Here is a 17,586-nt window from a genome sequence, read left to right on the forward strand (position 1 = left end):
ACCACTTTATTCACTTAAATTTCAAGAATGCAGCAGGACCTTCAGGTAAACAAGGGGCAGGAGTAAGCATTTGCTTAAAAAGTCTTACAAGGTGGGATGAATAAAAATATGTGAATTCCTTGTAATAAATACAAGTTTTGGCTCTTGACTTCTCCCCATTCCATAGAGTAACTTCTCTCCCTCATCTTCTTATGCAGTGCCAACTTTGTCTCCTAGGTGCAATGGTAAAGGTTAGATAATTTGACCAAGGCTTCCTTTATATTATGGCTGGCAAAATGGATATTGTTGCCATCAATGATCCTTTTACTGACCTCAGCTACTTGGTCTACATGTTCCAGTATGGTTTTACCCATGGCAAATTCCATAGCATAGTCAAGGCTGAGAGTAGGAAACTTGTTATCATCAGAAAATCAACTCCATCTTCCAGGAATGTGTTACCACTCACATCACATGAGGTGATGCTGGTGCAGACTATGATGAGGAGTCTACTGGTGTCTTTACCACGATGGAGAAGGCTTGGGTCCACTCGAAGAAAGGGACCAAAAGAGTTGTCATCTTTGCCCCTTCTACTGATTTCCCTATGTTTGTGACGGGTATGAGCCACGAGAAGAATGGACAACTCACTCAAGATTGTCAGTAATTCTTCTTGCACCACCAATGCTTAGCCTCCCTAGCCAAGGTCATTCATGACAACTTAGGCATTGTGGAAGGACTCAAGACCATAGTGTATGCCGTCACTGCTACCCAGAAGACTGTGTATGGTCTCTCTGGGAAGCTGTGAGGTGATGGCCGAGGGGCTGCCCAATGTGTCAGCTCTGCAACCACTGGTACATCCAAGGCAATGGACAAGGTCATCCCATAGTTGAATGGGAAGTTCACTGGCATGACCTTTTATGTTCTTACCCACAATGTGTTCATTGTGGATTTGACATGCTGCCTAGAAAAAGCTGCCAAGTATGATGACATCAAGAAGGTGGTGAAGCAGGCATCTAAGAGCCCACTAAAGAGCAGCTTATGTTACATCAAGAATGAGGTTGTCCTCTGTGACTTAAACAGTGACTCCCATTCTTCCACCTTTGATACTTTGGGGCTGGCCTTGCTCTCAATAATAACTCTATAAAGCTCATTTTCTGGTATGACGATGAATATGGCTATAGCAACTGGGTGGTGGACCACATGGCCTACATGGCCTCCAAGGAGTAAGAAGCCCTGGACCACCCGCCCCAGTAAATACAAAAGTGCAAGGGAGAAGATGTCGGCTGCTGAGGAGTCTCTGTCCCAACTCAGCCCCTACACTGAGCATCTTGCCTCACAGTTTCCATCACAGGCACCTAGAAGAAGTGGCCAGGAGGGAGGCTTAGGGAGCCCTACTCTCTTGAATACCTTCAAGAAAGTTGACTGCATACACCCCCCCACACACACACTCACATAACCACAAAACAAACAAACAAATAAGTTTTACTATATTTTCTGGAAAAGATTAAATATTTCATATTTTATAAGGGGCAGTCACCTTACTGACTGAACAATCTCCTGAGTTATTTTACCAGCCCCAAGGGAAGGTTTTTAACAGATATAACCACAGATGTTAATGGAGAGGAACTTCCTTAAGTACAAGACAGTATTCATTGGAGGAGAGAGTCACCACTGAGTGTCTTGACATAGCTGTATAGACAGTTTTGGTGGCTTCTGCAATTTCCATTGTTCAAAGGGTTTCTAAGGGCCTTCTCACATTTTTTTTTCCTTTAGTAAGTGAGATCATAGGGTGGTTTCTGCAAAGCCTTGGACTAGAGAACAGGCTGATAAGATGAAAACACAAAGGTTCAAAAGGTCAGAGGAATCCTCACAGCATGTAAGCTGCAATGAAATGAAGACAGGCTTTGAATGTAAACACGATTTGAGATTTATTTCTGAGAGTCTCAGAAAATTACAAGCTTACAACTGGGAAAGGGATAAAGATAAGCTTGCAAGTCATGTACACCTTGGCTCTATGCATGACTGCCATTTTTAATTTTTTAAGATTTGAAACAGCTCTATTACAATTAAATATGCATAGTTTTAATATATAGGGTATCTTCACAGTGAATTTCGTTAACTATATGAAAATTCTGACCTTTCGGATGAAATTTCAACCAGGCTCCAGGGTAAAGAGTCCCTTGTCTTTCTACGTCTCTTAATTTTCCATCTTTCAGGCGTGCTTCATGGGTAAGTTATAAGGATTAGAGAAACAGCCGAGGGACCTCACTTCTCAAGGTAGTTTGCTCACTATCAGGGCTACCGCTGGGAGTGAGTAAGCATGTGGGAGAAAAAAAAACCAAAACAACAAACCGTTTCCCTTGACCTCCACAGTGGAAAATGCCAACAGTTTAGAGACAGGTGCAAGAAGAGTATTGCTTGCAGGCTTGCAGGGAGAGGAGAGGAAAAGCAGACAGGAGTTTTGTCATCAAGTGTGTGGTTGACGACGGCTATAGGTCGTTCCTCATTCCTCACAAGAGGCTGTGAGGCAGCACACTTTGAAGGGGGTGGACAGAGCTTGAAGTGCAGCTGATGGTCCCCTGGCCAGAGCCATTCAATTGCTCACTTTGAGCACTAAAGGAAGAGAATGTAGTACCTCTAATTCCCTCTTGTGAAGGCCAAGACTGGCCCTCCTACAAGCAAAGATAGACAAAGGAGAAAGACACACATACACACACGTACACACATGCATGCAAGAATGCACACACAACAGAGCAAATAAATATATAAATCAATCAATGTCAACGGAGAGGAAAATGGGGATTAGACGGAAGTGTATATATAATGAGAATGAGCTAGAAGTGGGAAAGGTACTCAGGACGGCTCCAGTTGCTCTCAATCTCTGTGTATTTCTTTCTCTCCTTTGGGTTCTTAGAGCACAATGCTCCTCCCTAGGCAGTCTCAGGAAAGCTCCATCAGAGAGCACCCTTTTAGGTCTAATTCTTAAATGCATAAGGAGAAGGGGAAGTCAGATTGACCATCTTGCTTCTGAGTCCTTGTCAATCTAATTCATTTCAAAGTACTTTGAAGAATTTTCTGATCCCTGACTAACAAGATATCTAAAATAGCTGCAATCTATTTATCAAAATTTGAAGACTCCAACATGGTAATAGTGTAAAGAATCCAACAACAGTTAACAGTATAAGGTCACAGACGGTAGCCATCCCACTCAACAGTATTAACACACCCAATCCACGCAATGACTGTTGGGTAGCTCCCACTGGAGTCAGCTTATCTGTAGATGAAAGGATGCAAAAGTTCAAGGTCACATAGCTCATGAGTAACATGGTGCTTTTACCCCAGCCCTCATGCTCACAGAAGCTGTGGACTTGATTTCCATGCTGTGTTAAATTTTGTTGAACAAATTTTCCCATGAATATATTTCCTTCCTTCTTTGGAACAAGAGAGGTACTTTTTTTTTTTTTTAAGCCATGTAGATTGTACCAGAGATCAGCAAATGAAGGTACATCAGCCCCAAATGGTCTGTTTTTTGTGTAGTCTGCAAGCTGAGAATGATGGTGTACTTTTTTTTTCTTTCCTGATTTCTCTCTCTCTCTCTCTCTCTTTTTTTTTTAGCTATGTCTCAGATACAGGTTATAAACACTTGATGTGAGTTTCGTGAAAAAATTACAGCAAAAAAGAAAAGTGAAATCATTCTAGAAAATACTGAGTCTACCTACTCAGGTTCAGTGCCATTGTGCTTCCAATATGTTTTGAATTAGGTTATGTCAACCATGACTACAAGCTCAAAACATTCAAATCAACCATGGAACAAGGAGTATTTGGTTTCCTTCAAAGAGCTTTTCAAAGTACAGCTAAGAGCAGAGTTCTGGAATGTAAAAACACAGGGGAAAGGGTGGCAAGCAGGTCATCTTCCTGGTCCATAGCATTGAGGACTTAAGAGTATCCAGAGCTTCTTTCTCTTAGCACAGTTGCTTCGAAGATCAGTACTTTTGCAGCAGCCTCACTTACCTGAGAAAGGCTACTTAGACAGAAGGGAACAGGGAAGAGTCTGGAAAAAGCTATTCAGACACAGTGTCTGTCCACAGTCATAAATTCAGATAGAATTTGTTCTTATCTCAGACACAATGCATGGCATCATGGTGTCCTGACCCCTAAGAGAACAGAACAGAATATAAGTTATAAGGGCACAAAGATTTTCCTGAGGGGGAAAAAAAGATTTTTTTTTTTTTTTTACAGAGTAGACAGAAAACATATAAAAGAAAATGCCACAACCATGAAAAGAAATCTGCCTGAATACATAATGTGGCTGAATTACTCAATAAGGAAATAGGCTTACTTGCTCCCACACCTGAAGGCATCCCCAGCGTGAGGAGCAGAGCCCACATCGAGGGTCCCCATGTTCCAGGCCTTCAGGACAGGTAGTAAGAATGAGCCACTCTGGAAAGGTCTCCTCTGCAAAAGCCACCTTGTCTTCTTTGATCATCTTGCAAATTAAATGAAGTATCAGACCATATCATCCTCTGTTAGCATATTTCACATTTCATTATTGTAATAATACAACTTTATAATCAAGAGCGTACATATTCATTATGACTCTAAGGAAGACAGGTTCCTTGAAATCTAATGCTGCTGCTCCTGGCAACAGTGATGGTGATGATGATGATGACAGTGATAGCATGATGATATGAAGAATACCATAGACCTGTTGGAAGGACCAAAACAGATCATGTATGTAACATACCCACAACTTCCCAGGGTCCTGTTTTCTAGGTGTTTTCACGTCACTGCTACCACCTTTGCTGTGCCACTGCTGTAGATGGTCTACAGTCACTGATAAGACTGCATACAGAGCCCAAAGCTGCCTTTGTCATTTGCAATCTGTGCAAGTTTGGGAAAGTCACTTTATGCCTCGGTTTTCTTACTTAAGAAATAAGGATGATGCTATGCATTATCATTTATCTATTTTCTGTCATCTCTCTACCATCTACATAACTTGTCTACCTATCCACATTCTATCTTCCTACCAGTCTTCACCTATTCATCTATTTGTATTCTGTTTTTATCATCTACCATCTAGCTAGCTATCTAATCTAAAAAAACAGGGACAAAAGAGGAGTGAGAATTCAAGCAATAACAACTATAATTATTCTTGTTATATGGTTTTTACATTTGTATGTGTATGCATGTGACTGTGCGTATGTTTGTATGTATGTACTTGCATGTGCACGTGCCCATAGAATTATATGTAGAAGTCAGAGGACAACTTGTGGGAATGAATTTATATCTTCTGCCATGTGGATCCTAGGGATCAAACTCAGATCACCATTAAGCGCCCTGACCTGCTGAGGCAGCTCACCAGCCCCTTTATTTTTTCAGTTATCGCATGCGACTTGCACATGCTTATGAAGTGTACTGTGATGCTTTAATATACTCATATATATAGTTTGTCATAATCAAACCAGGTGGTGGTTCATGCCATTAATTATAGCTCCTGAAAGGTAGGCATAGGCAGTTTAGAAGTTCAAGGTCATTCTCAGATGCACAGCAAACTGAAGGCCACCCTGAGCTATGACATGGCCCTGACTCAACAAGCATGCTCGCGTGTGTGTTTCTAGATTTGTTAAATTGATTGGCGATATTTTTAAACAAACAATTCCTTTAAATTTCTAGTGTGTAAAATACAAACAGGGACAGTCCGCAGAACTTCTCTAGGACCCCAGGGTAAGCATGGGTGCTAAGGCAGCAAAGCTCGTGAGGACTGTGGACACTCTCAAAGTTACCAGCTAAAGATACTAACATGGATACTTACACTCTCAAGTAAACAACCTAAGTTGTTTGTAATACCCCTCGTGGTCACTGTAACACGCCCTACCCCAAGAGCCTTGACACACTCATGAGGGGCCAGTGGTCAATCCTCCCTTTAAATGTTTGGCACTGTTACAGCACTCTGTATCAAAGGGTCTTCTGAGAAAAACTCCCCTTTTAACGTGGTAGTCAAGGCTAACAGATATTTCCCTAAGTTTTATCCGAAGTGGCCCATCCTTGTGGTACCAAATTCGCACAATGATGCAGGGTGAGTGACTAAGAAGAGGGTTAAATATATTTAAACGCTTGTTTTAAAGCCCAAACTAATTCCCATCCCAGGTTTTCAATCTCCAGTGGCAAGCAAGAGTTATCACCTGTTTAACAGTCACTTTAAATATGTTTTATTTCTAGAAGTTCCAAACCCATCAGGTTCTTCCAAAGTCTTGCTCTTTCATCACAGAGGGCTAAATTTCAGCCTCAGGGAAATAATTTGAGCTACAAGGACATAGTTAAAAGAAGAAAAACAAACGGGTGAAGCTTTACAAAAGCAAACATTTGATATTTGAGCACATCACTGGAACAAATCAGTTTCCAGTATGCATCATTCTGACTGTGGGTTCCCACCATTTTCTCAGTGCAACCTGGACACCTTCTATAGAGTCCTTTTGTCTTAGAAACTTCAGGTTTTAACACACATACGTTTATAATTATGCATGCATTTATAATGCATTTTGGTTGGGTTGGGTTGAACTCTTTGGTAATAATTCGGAACTTGGCTTCTGAGGTGATGGCACAGGTTTGCATGCATTATGCAGAAATTTCTGCTAAATTCAGTGGGCTTCTTGTAAATGAATTAATTTATTTCAATCCATGCTTGTTTGACATAAATGTCACATTTATGCTGTATAACGCTACTGCTCTTCTGTGTTTGCTTCAGTAATGCTGAGCTTTGAGATGTTACCCCAGACAGGCTCTGACAATGGAGTGCCAAGTGGCCATCTTGAAATTACAAAACTTTGCTCTAGCCTCCTGCTACTGAATCTGATATTTAGCAAAATGGAGTTCAATGACCTGGATAGTGAACCGTTTTTATCAATACTGAGATGTCATGGATTGGGAGGAAATGAAAACAAATAATACAATTATATTCCTTTTTTTTTTTTTTTTTTACTGCATTTAATAATTCTAACCAAATGGGACCAGATCAATTTCTGGATAGAACATAAAGCGCCAAGTAAAATAAATTGCCCATTTTTACCATTGAAATAATGTGGAAAGAAGAATTGGCCTAGGGAAATAAGCAGGAGATACATAGAACAAGGACAAGATGAAAGGATTTTTTTTCCTTTCCTCCTCTTGGTTGGTCTGGACAGAACTAACTGGCTGTCTCCAGTCACAAGTAAGTACAAAAGCACTATTTCTCACAGGGAGAGGCTGCTGCTGTGGGAACTTTAGCTAGGCTAGCAGTTTGCCTCTGGGAGGGAAGCATTCAAGGAGGAAGATGCAACCATAAGGAGCTTGCAAGCTAGACTCTCTCCCCCATATTCTCCAGGTTGGAGGTTGTTCAGAGTGGAATCTCCATCCAATGGGTATGTTCGTTCATTCCTTCTAGATCACAGCCTTGTCCCAACACCTAGGGATTCAGACACTATACCCCTACAATGCCCACAGTTCAGTACTTCTGGGTTCTGGCCTATTTTGTCCTAGAAAAGTACCGATAAAAGCCCACAATACTGTATTGGCCACCATGAAGACAACCATAAAAATCTTGCCAGATTTGAGATATCCCGTCAAAGCTGTTGAGTCATTTAAGATATCTCTTTGCATGTCTTGTTTAGAGTTTGCCTTCATAATTCCTTTTCTCTCTAATTAGGCATTCAGCATTCAACCAGAAGTTTAATGCTAATCATATTCTGGTAAATTTAGGGGAAAAGTAAAATTATACCTTAGTTCTAGGCTTTACTTTCTTCATTGCTTGTCTAGACAAATGAGCTATAGCATGAACTTGGCTTAGTGAACTATCTAAATAATTTAATATAGTATTTGCTTTTGTTTATAATGTCTGGGGGGAAAAAAGGAGGAATCAGTGAAGTTTTTACTCTAAACAGTGTTAGTAAATTTCCAATAGCTTGACCATGCTCTATTCATCCTCCTTAAAGACACTAAGAGATTGACACTTTACACACCGGAACAGTTTGAGTCCGTAAATGCAGTATCCTAGATACATGCATGGAGTACCCATTTCAGAAAATAAGAGTTTCAGTGAAAGACACAGCATAAAGAACTCATAGCCTAAGAGGAGACACAAATGCAAGCATAAGTTCTTATTCGCATACGGTGTACTTCATACCAGCATAGAGTGCTGAATGGATCCGAAGGCAGTGCTATTTTCCTTAGAATTTCATTGGCTTACTATACATATAATATACATATATGTGATAATATGCATGTTGTTCATATACACTCTGTGCTGAGTACTCTGGAGAAACAGTGTATAAATCCAGGGAGCTGCCTTGTTATTTTTTTTAATTCAGTTTCCAAGGCTGCATGATTAATCTTTAGCACAGCTACAGTTTAGCACCTGTTGAGCAATATTAGAGGAAATCATCTGTGTTGCAAGTGGAGAATATGTTAGGGAGGCTGGACTCAAACGGATCCAGGTTTAGCTCTCTTTCTCCTTCTGTTTTAGCAGACAAATAATCTGTTGCAACTTTGCCGCTTCTCTTCCATGCCTTGGCTCTGTTCCCATGCACCATTTTGTTCTAGGGGATGCCTAAACTGATTCTTCAGTGTTAGCCAAAACAAATGAGGAGCTTGGCTCTCGGTCTGGTCCCAGCAGCTGCTGTGATTGGAGTTCTCTGCACCCAAGACAGTGGGGCAGCTTTCCCCTTGACAGATGAACACATTTTCATTACTAGGGAAACAGGAAGCACGGCATACTGGGCAGGGGGCGGGGGTGCAGAGAGGCAGATTTGGGAAATGGCTTTGTTCTTTCTTATATCCGTTACAGTTATTGTTCAGCTGAAATGTCCGAGGGGAGGTTGTCGAGTCCAAGCGGGATACCCATGTTTTAAGCTCCTCATCCCCTCAGGCTGCAGTTGGGAGCTCAAGTTGCCTCGGGGAGAGCAATCCTTTGCAGATCTGCTCTAGGAGGCACTTCCATGCAAAGGTCATGGAGTGGCCAGGAAGCCTAGGGGAACCGTCATACAAAAGGAAGGCAAGAAACATTCAGTGGTCTCCATTTCTTGGCCACACAATAAAGGTAAACTGAAAAGTGGCTGTTCTAGGCCCCTGGAGATGTTCCTGCTAGTTTGGGTGCTTCAAATAACTCAACCACAGGGGTGTGGACAAATATTCTTCGGAGAAGAGGATGGATCTCCAGTGTACCACTTCATGGCAATTTTTTTTTTTTGATGATGATTCTGTATTCACAATAGTCTTTAATCAAAATGGCAGCCTGGAAGGCATTCTTTATCCTCAGGTTTTGAGAGTGCTTAGATAAATGTGGGTGCTAGTCACCATTGTGGGGAATTCAAGGGCAGAATAAACTTGTAGGAAGGAGAAACAGAGGAAAATAATAAGAAAACACATAAGCCTAAAGTATAATGTTGCAAACGAAATGATAAAATTAAATGTAAGTATTGAGGGGTATCTTCAAGGATGAGGGAAGTCCGGAATCCTAAATGGTGTGTGACTTCTGAACCCTTGTTTCCAATTACCACTGTAACAAATAAACTCTTGTCTATCACGTAAGCTTTTGAAAAAGCAGAATTGCCAGTCAAGGAGACAAACATATCCTATCCTACAATGAGAAATATATCATTAGGCATTTTTATTGTATAGTCAGAGCATGCTTAAAACTAAGATAGCTATGATATCACTAGACATTGTATGGGACCACTGTCATACATGTGGCAAATTTGAATACAAGCATTATTTTGCAGTGAATGACTACACTGAATAACTACCATTTGCCAGACCCTAGGATGGGTGCTTTATTTGAGGACATTCCTGTAACAGCAAACAATGTGCTTAGAATGTTTGTTATGTACACAAAGAAGGCCAAGACTTGTTTTTTCCGTGATGAGATGGTCCAGAAACAAAGTAAGATTTTAATACAGTTCTTAGAAACCTCAAAGGGCTATGGAGTTTGAAGGACTACTTTACCTATGCCTCTGCCCTTTATCGTCCATGTTTATTTTAGATACAGAGACACAGAGACCTGTGAGTTATTACACTGAAGAATCAGTTTAGACATCCCCTAGAACAAAACGGTGCATGAGAATAGGGACAAGCCGTGGAAGAGAAGTGGCAAAGATGCAACAAAACTGTCTGCTCAAACAAAGGAAAAAGAGAGCTAAACCTGGATCCATTTGAGTCCAGCTCCCTCTTTCCTGATTGGCCTGAACAATGTCTCAGGCATCTCCCTACATAAGGCTCCAGTCCAGGCTGCTAACAATTGATGAGAGTTGGTACATAGAACGGACACTGTGCCTTTACCAACGGGTCAAGTAGGAAGGAGTGGAGTGGGGCCTGCTCTGTTAGGCATTTACTGAAAATAAATGACACAGCATGCATTGGCTATCCTTGCTCATGTCTCCCTTATGCAAACTGGTGGCTCCTGGAGGGTTTGCTGGGACAGTCTGTCTTTTGTACCCTGTCACCTCAGAGGCACAATGCCACTCTTTGGACTCTAGCTTGCTCATTTACGTATCTTTCCTTTCCTTCCCATCTAGTATTTCATATTTACACAAGTTTTTGTGGTTGTGCCAGTGATAGTAGAAAAATGGTGGAATTTGTTCAAAGTTCAGCAGTAATTAGAACCAGTGAAGACAGAACTAGGCAAAAGGCCAGCTTCTCTATTCCTAACAAACGGTTTCTTCCTGTAGAACAAGATTTCAATATCATCGTGCTTATTAAAAATACCACATCTGAGCTGGGCACAGTGGCACATGCTTATAATTCCAACACTCAGGGAGGCAGAGGCAGGTGGATCTTCGTGAGTTCCAGGCCATCCAGGTCTACAAAGTGAGTCCAGGACAGCCAAGGCTACACAGAGAAATCCTGTCTCAAAAAGCAAACAAACAAAAATGCTACATCTGGTATATCTTTCTTATTATGATTTTAATAACTTCCCCTTTTTCTTATCTTTAAATTCCCCCCTTTACCTTGCTCTATGCCAGTGAATTTCTTCCCCTGTACAACCCAGAATATTTTAGAAGGAAAGCATCCTATGCCAACTTATTTCCAATGAGCAGAGGAATAATGTATACACTTCATTTCGATTTCTGATTTTCTTAATACTGACATAATGCTAGCACTCATCTTAAATGCCAGTATTTTAAGTTAGAAAATTAATTGCACCTATTAAAATATCTAACACATAATAGGCCTTTAGCAAATATCAGCTTTTGTCAGTGCTCACGCTGGACATGCCATGTCTATGGAATAATGTAGAGAAGAAAAAGAAACACGACAACACCTTCTCCACTAAGGATGGAGCTTCATGAGCTCCTCCCTAGTTCGTGGTAGAATGGTGACTGGTTTGATCTTGTGCAGGTTTTACTGTGAGTTCATGAGTGCAACAGCCAGGCCATGTCCAGAAGACAGCATTTCATAAAACTTCTCATCCCACAGCTGTTACATTCTTTCCTCCCCCTCTTCCTTGATGTTCCCTGAGCCTTGGGAGGTGGTGGTATAAATGCCCCATTTGGGGCCATAGCTCACTGCTTCTTCCCTTGGCCTCATCCAGTCTATGGAGGGGCCTTGACTTTGGTAATGATATCTGTGATTCCCAGCACTTTTCCCTGCTCCTTTTCTCAGAGTTTCCAGTGCTGCTTACATCCCCCCATCTGTTCTTTCTGTACTGTGTTTGGAATCTTCTATGCCTTGGCACTTCTGCATTTCAAGTCAGGAAGTGAAGAAGTTATTTTCTATTTCAAGTAGTTGATTCTTGGAATAAAAAGCATAATGTTTAAAGATTATTTTACTAGCTTCACTTGCTTAAAATCTACATGAGAGTTTCAGAGTGAGGAATTTAACTCTTTGTTTGTTATTAGCTTATGGAAAGGGAAACATTCCACTAAATCTCTCATACACTTACACTTTCGTGTATGTGTGTGTGTGTGTGTATGTGTGTGTTGAGGAATGGACCCATGGCTTCCTGTACTTTAGTACAGAGCTACATCTTTAGGTTGTAGTAATATTTATGATGTTGATAAAACCACTAGAGAATGGAGAAAATGTTTTCTTCTTTAAGGTGTTTATGAAAACTTATAACATAAAACTTGAATTGCATTGACCCACCAAAAATACAGAATAACCCAGCCCAAGACTGCCTAGAAGACAGGAGCAATAACTCCATTCCAACTCCAGGCATCAAATACCAGCTCACATGCCTTTTCATTTAGCCATCATTTCACACCTTGTTGGCTATAAAGCAGATAGAAGGGAACCAGGTATATCCTATATAATAACACTTGTTATATTTGGGGTTAAAAAGATAAATTATTTGCTAACATATCAAAAACTCTGAAGGGAAAGCCAATAGTATACTTCTGGGGCAGTACTAAGTTTGAAGTCCTGAGTTCAAGCCTTATCACCAAGCCAAATAAAGTCAAAGAAAAGCTTAAGAGAAAAAAAAAATGTCAACATACAGTATAACACTCTAGTCTGTAATTGTAATTCCATTGCTCTTCTTTGTCTGTTGATAGTGCAGTATCTACACGATCTATTTTAGATTAGGACTGTTATCAGCCATAATGCTTCTGTTGATATTTCAAAAGACTCATATCTGAAATTTGGTAATAGCTTCTGTTGACTCATGCAACACATATGCCATAAAATTCCTGGATAAATTGACAGAAAAAGTGATGTATTCAGGTTTTATATTATTTGCCTGCTATGTATAGGTCTTGCCTAGTGTTTAATTATATACAGTGTCAGAGGGTGGGCTTTCTGCACCCAATGATTGACCTTGTTTACTAAAGACTTTATTCTTCTTTTTCTTATGTGCTTTTGTGTTCTCTGGAAGACTGTTGTGCAGTTCCATGGGGTTTTTGCTTTAAACACGACACTCCTCCATCTCCTGTGACTTTGGGGATTATAGTTAGCTTTACTTGTCAACACACCTTGAAAGAGAGAATCTTCATTGAGGAATAGCTTTCATCAGATTGGCTGGTGGCATGTTGATGGGAAATTTTCTTGATTCCTAATAGATGTGAGAGTGCCCAGCCCACTGTGGGCGTAAACAAGTGGGTTTGGGCTGTAGATGAAAGGTAGCTGATCATGGCCAGAAGACTCCTCCATGGCCTCTGCTTCAGTTCCTGCCTCCAAGTTCCCACCTTGAGTTTCTGGCTCAGCTCTCCTCCATAATGGATTGTCATCTGTAAACCAAATAGCCCTTTCCTTCTTCATGTTGTTTTTGGTCAACATGTTATCACAGCAACAGAGAAGCAAACTAGGACAGCATAGAACTTGAACTTTGTTTTGTTCCTCATCTTCATTCTGTGTCTGTGCAGTCATCACACCTCAGTGTTGGAGTGGGTTCATGACCCTGATGAAATTTGACTTCTGGAACTATCCTACTTCTTCCATGCCATTAATGCATTGTTTCCCATAGTAGCCAAGCACTTATACTCCTCTGGGTAAATGTCTCCAGTTTGTGCGGCCATTCACCACTGAACATCATTTTGAGTCTCTTTAGCACCCCATTATCAACTGTATTTGAATTATACAAAGGACAGCAGGTTCCAAGAGTTATCATTTATGAACTGGCCACACTCTGGCTCTGTTGTGAAATCCAAGCACTCCTTTGATGGCTATTATCATCCTGAACTGTCCACAGCTGTGATTCCCTACAGGCAAAGTGCACACATTGGGCCCACACGGGTTTCATGAAGGAGTTTGGAAGGAGCTTGGTCCCTTCCTGAAGATGCATTGGTAGTTAATGTTGGCTAGGGTGGAGCCACCATCTTTCCACCCCAGGATACATATGCAGATAACAATTGCTGGAAGAGGCTTTTCTTTTGTGGCATAGTCACTTGTAAGGTACCCTTGTCCTGTAAGTATCCTCTCACCCACACTTCCATAAGAATTAAAGAAACTCATTGGTTCGACAAGTCACACCAGGGTGGATTCATTTCCTAGTTTGTGTCCTTGAAGTCCTATTCTGGGTAAATAGATGGTTTGTTCATGTCTCCCCAAGATAGGTCACACAACAGACATTTAAATTCATACTGGAATGAGGAAGACTATGTGAGGATCTCTAACAAAAATTTTAATTTAAATAGAGTTTTAGAAAAATGAAACAGTACAGTTAAGCAAGACTTAGCCCACAAGATAATAAAATATATAAATTTTTATTAATTTGGTAGTAAACATTTTTGATGCCACAGAACAGTTACACTCAGTACCAGGTTCGGTGTCTGTTCTGGAGTTGTTATTCAAATACTATTACTAAAATAGCAGATATTTCTTAAAGATCTAGAAAAAGTTCTGAAATTCATGTGGAAATATAACAGAACTCAAGCAGCTTAAGGTCCAAAGACTTTACAGAAAGGACTAAGCAAAACACTCAATGTTGTTCTGCTTAGAATTAATGCCTGACCTCAAATTATACTACAGAGCCATAGTGACAAAAGCAGTGTGGTCCTTTCATAAACAAAAACATGTAGGCCAATGGAACAGAACAGAGGACCCAGAAATAAACTCACACAGCTGTATCCCCTCAGGGATACGCTATGAAGCATCTTTTACCAATTTTGTTTGTTTTCCTAAGTGTTTGATTTGTGCAGTCTCTACGTCTATCTCTTCCTCAAATTCATCTACTCTGTATTTTATCTGCGTAGAGTTTTATCTGTATTATGTTTCTAGAATTAAAGACAGTTCTCATTTTAGGTCAAAGATCATCACTTCCTGAATTAAAAAAAAAATGCTTCAATCGAAGACATTAATTCAAAATACTGTCAAACATTCTACCTGGCTCCATCTGCTAGAATTTTCTTCTCTGGTGATTTCAGATTCTCTGATGCCTAGACTGCATAGGTGTCATTTAAAGTGTGGAATCCAGAAGAGAATGCATACCACTACAGAGCTTAAGAGTGGACTTTCATGCTCATAGCTTTCTGGTGGGAAAGCTTCATGTAGACTCTGGTGGGAGAGGGTGCCTCAGACTTTAAAGCTGAGGACAGATTCTCCTGGTTAAGCCTCATCTGAAAAGAACGTCATGTTCTTGGGGGATTAGTAGACTGACAACTTGTCTTACAGAAAGCTAAACTTCCACTGATAGGGGGGACCTCCTCCCCATTCATCTGATCCTGTTTTATCAGGTATCTTCAGGACTGGCTGCAAAGCTCTCCTCTGTGGCCTAACAGGACTGCTCCTTCCTTGGGGGTTGGGGAGGCCAAAGAGCCAGTCATTGGGACTGGGAGGGAATGAGGGATCAGGACACGGCTGGGATACAGAGTTAATAAAATGTAACTGATAAGAAAAAAATAAAATTCAAAAAAAAATAGAAAACTAAACTTCTTCCTCTAATGACATCAGTGTATGGTAGACTCAAGAATCAAGTTGCCAGTGGCTGCTCCTGATGACTCCATCATCTGGTAAAAATCCCTGCCACTGCTATGACTGTGAAGCATGAGCAATATAGTTTATAATGACGGTACTTATGCTGTAGTATACTGAATCCATTTCTTAACAGCAGTACTGGGTATTGAACTCAGAGCTTCATGAATGCAAGACAAGCTGTCCTACGACCAACTGAGCACCACCTGTAAGCTACTTTTTAAGGAGCAGACTTGGGAGAGGAATAAACTTCTACTTGCTCAAGACCTGCTATGTGCCCTCACTGCCTCACTCATTTTCAAATTTTTCCTCTAAGTTCACAATGTTAGCATTTCTGCATGAAGGAGGGAATGAGGGAACCGGGTTCAGACAAAGATGAGGCAGCACATGTTTATAATAACTGTCAGGGCAAGGATTAGTACTGAGCCCATTTATTCCAAAGCCCACAGTGTATTTATCACAACATGCTTCCCAGGAGGTTGCCTGTGTGAAGTAAAAACCATATTCTAGATATAGCATTTGCAAACACATTTGTGTGTACAAAGAAGATCAGCATACAAAAGAAATATGTCACAATGGAAAGAATTCATGATTCTTCTTTGAGGCAAAGATTCAAAATTGACAATTTTGTAAGTTGCCCTACTATTGCTAAACAGGTATCAATGACTCATTTCATGTAAATGTTGTCTCGTGGTCCTTGTCTGCATTGTGTATCACACTCTTTGTGTCTGAACACACAGCTTTGCATCATGAGTACCTGTAAACCTATTAGCCATTCTTCTCACCATCCTCTTTGCCATAGAAATTCTTCCTTCTTGAAATGGAGTAATGGATTTTCTTTCTCCTTTTCAGTGTTGAAAGACTGCTGGTGGCACAACAGCGTAGTCTTTGTAAAGCACACAGAAAGGCTATGTGCAAAGCATTGTATAAGTCTATGAGAAATCATAGGCATTAGAACTATGAGGGATTGTTATGGTTATTTAGCCAAGCGTTCTGTTCTCATTCTTTCCCCTCTTCCTCTCTCCCTCCCTTCCTCTTTCTCCCCCTTGGTCTTTCTCTCTCTTTCTCTCCTGGTTATGTAGCCTAGGATAGCCTGGAACTTGTGGTTATTCTTCTGCCTCAGCTTCCTGAGTGTTAGAATTACAAGAGTGAACCACCACCCTGGAACAAGTAACCCTTTTCTATTGGCAAGGAAGCAAAGATTCACGCAAACCTATTAACAAAATGTTACAGTCGTGCCTCCTCTGTTTGGAATGACTTCGTCAATGGATTTCCAAATTAAGACACATTTGAAAGCTAAAGGAAGTATCAACAGGATATGGCAGCGGTGAGTGACACCAGGATATCCCGAGAAACCGTAGCATGCAATTTAACCTTTAATAGCTGTATCAGTTGTTTTTAAGTTACTTTTTTTGTAATTGCTGTGAATAAAACACCATGACCAAGGAAACTTAAAAAAAAAAGTACCCAGTTGAACTTATGATTCCAGAGAGTTAGAGTCCATGATGGTAGAGCAAAAGCATGATGGCAGGAACTGCAGGGAGCTCACGTCTCAAACTACAAGCAAGAGACAGTATACACTGGGAATGACACACATCCTTTGAAACCTCAAAGACCACCCCCAGTGATACACCTTCTCCAGCAAGGTCGAGTCTCCTTTCTTTTTCCAAAAAGTTTCATGAAAGAATGACATGAAATGAATGAATGAATGAATGAATGAATGAATGAATGAAACAGTGTTGGAAAAGTGCCTGATATATTGACACAATGTCATGCCTAATAATTTTTAGTTAATCTTATTTCAAAACCCAGCTGCTCACAGGATTCATGGAAGAGATGTGGTCAAGTTAGTTTTTTTCTTTTATTGTCTAGTTTTGAAGGTCAGTAACATTAGCACCAATTGTCACAAATGAAAATACAAAACGACAAGCCATTAACTTTTATTAATTTGTTTAATATTTTGTTTTGTTTTGTTTCTATAATAGAAGAGCCTATCACTATTCAATTCTTATAGCTTAGCCAAACTATATAGTTTTAGTAGGTTGACCAAATTAGCTTATTAAGACAAATGTATAACAGTAGGTGACTGTACAGATTGGTTATTCCTGCAGAAAGGAAGGAAAGGATGAAAGAGAAAGGATGAAGGAGTGGGATTCTAAGAGCAATTGTATTCTAAAATATAATATTATGCATGCATATTATATCTATATCCAAAGGAGATGCCACATTTTATAT

The 17,586-nt window shown here is 40.4% G+C and overlaps 1 pseudogene; it reads left to right on the top strand.

Annotated features, from left to right (window-relative positions):
* Positions 1–275: 275 nt before the first annotated feature.
* Positions 276–1,203, top strand: LOC129687567 (glyceraldehyde-3-phosphate dehydrogenase-like; annotated as a pseudogene).
* The last annotated feature ends 16,383 nt before the right edge of the window (positions 1,204–17,586 follow it).

Source organism: Psammomys obesus, unplaced genomic scaffold (assembly GCF_907164565.1).
Source record: "Psammomys obesus unplaced genomic scaffold, mPsaObe1.curated_primary_1811, whole genome shotgun sequence".
In the NCBI taxonomy this organism is placed as follows: domain Eukaryota; kingdom Metazoa; phylum Chordata; class Mammalia; order Rodentia; family Muridae; genus Psammomys; species Psammomys obesus.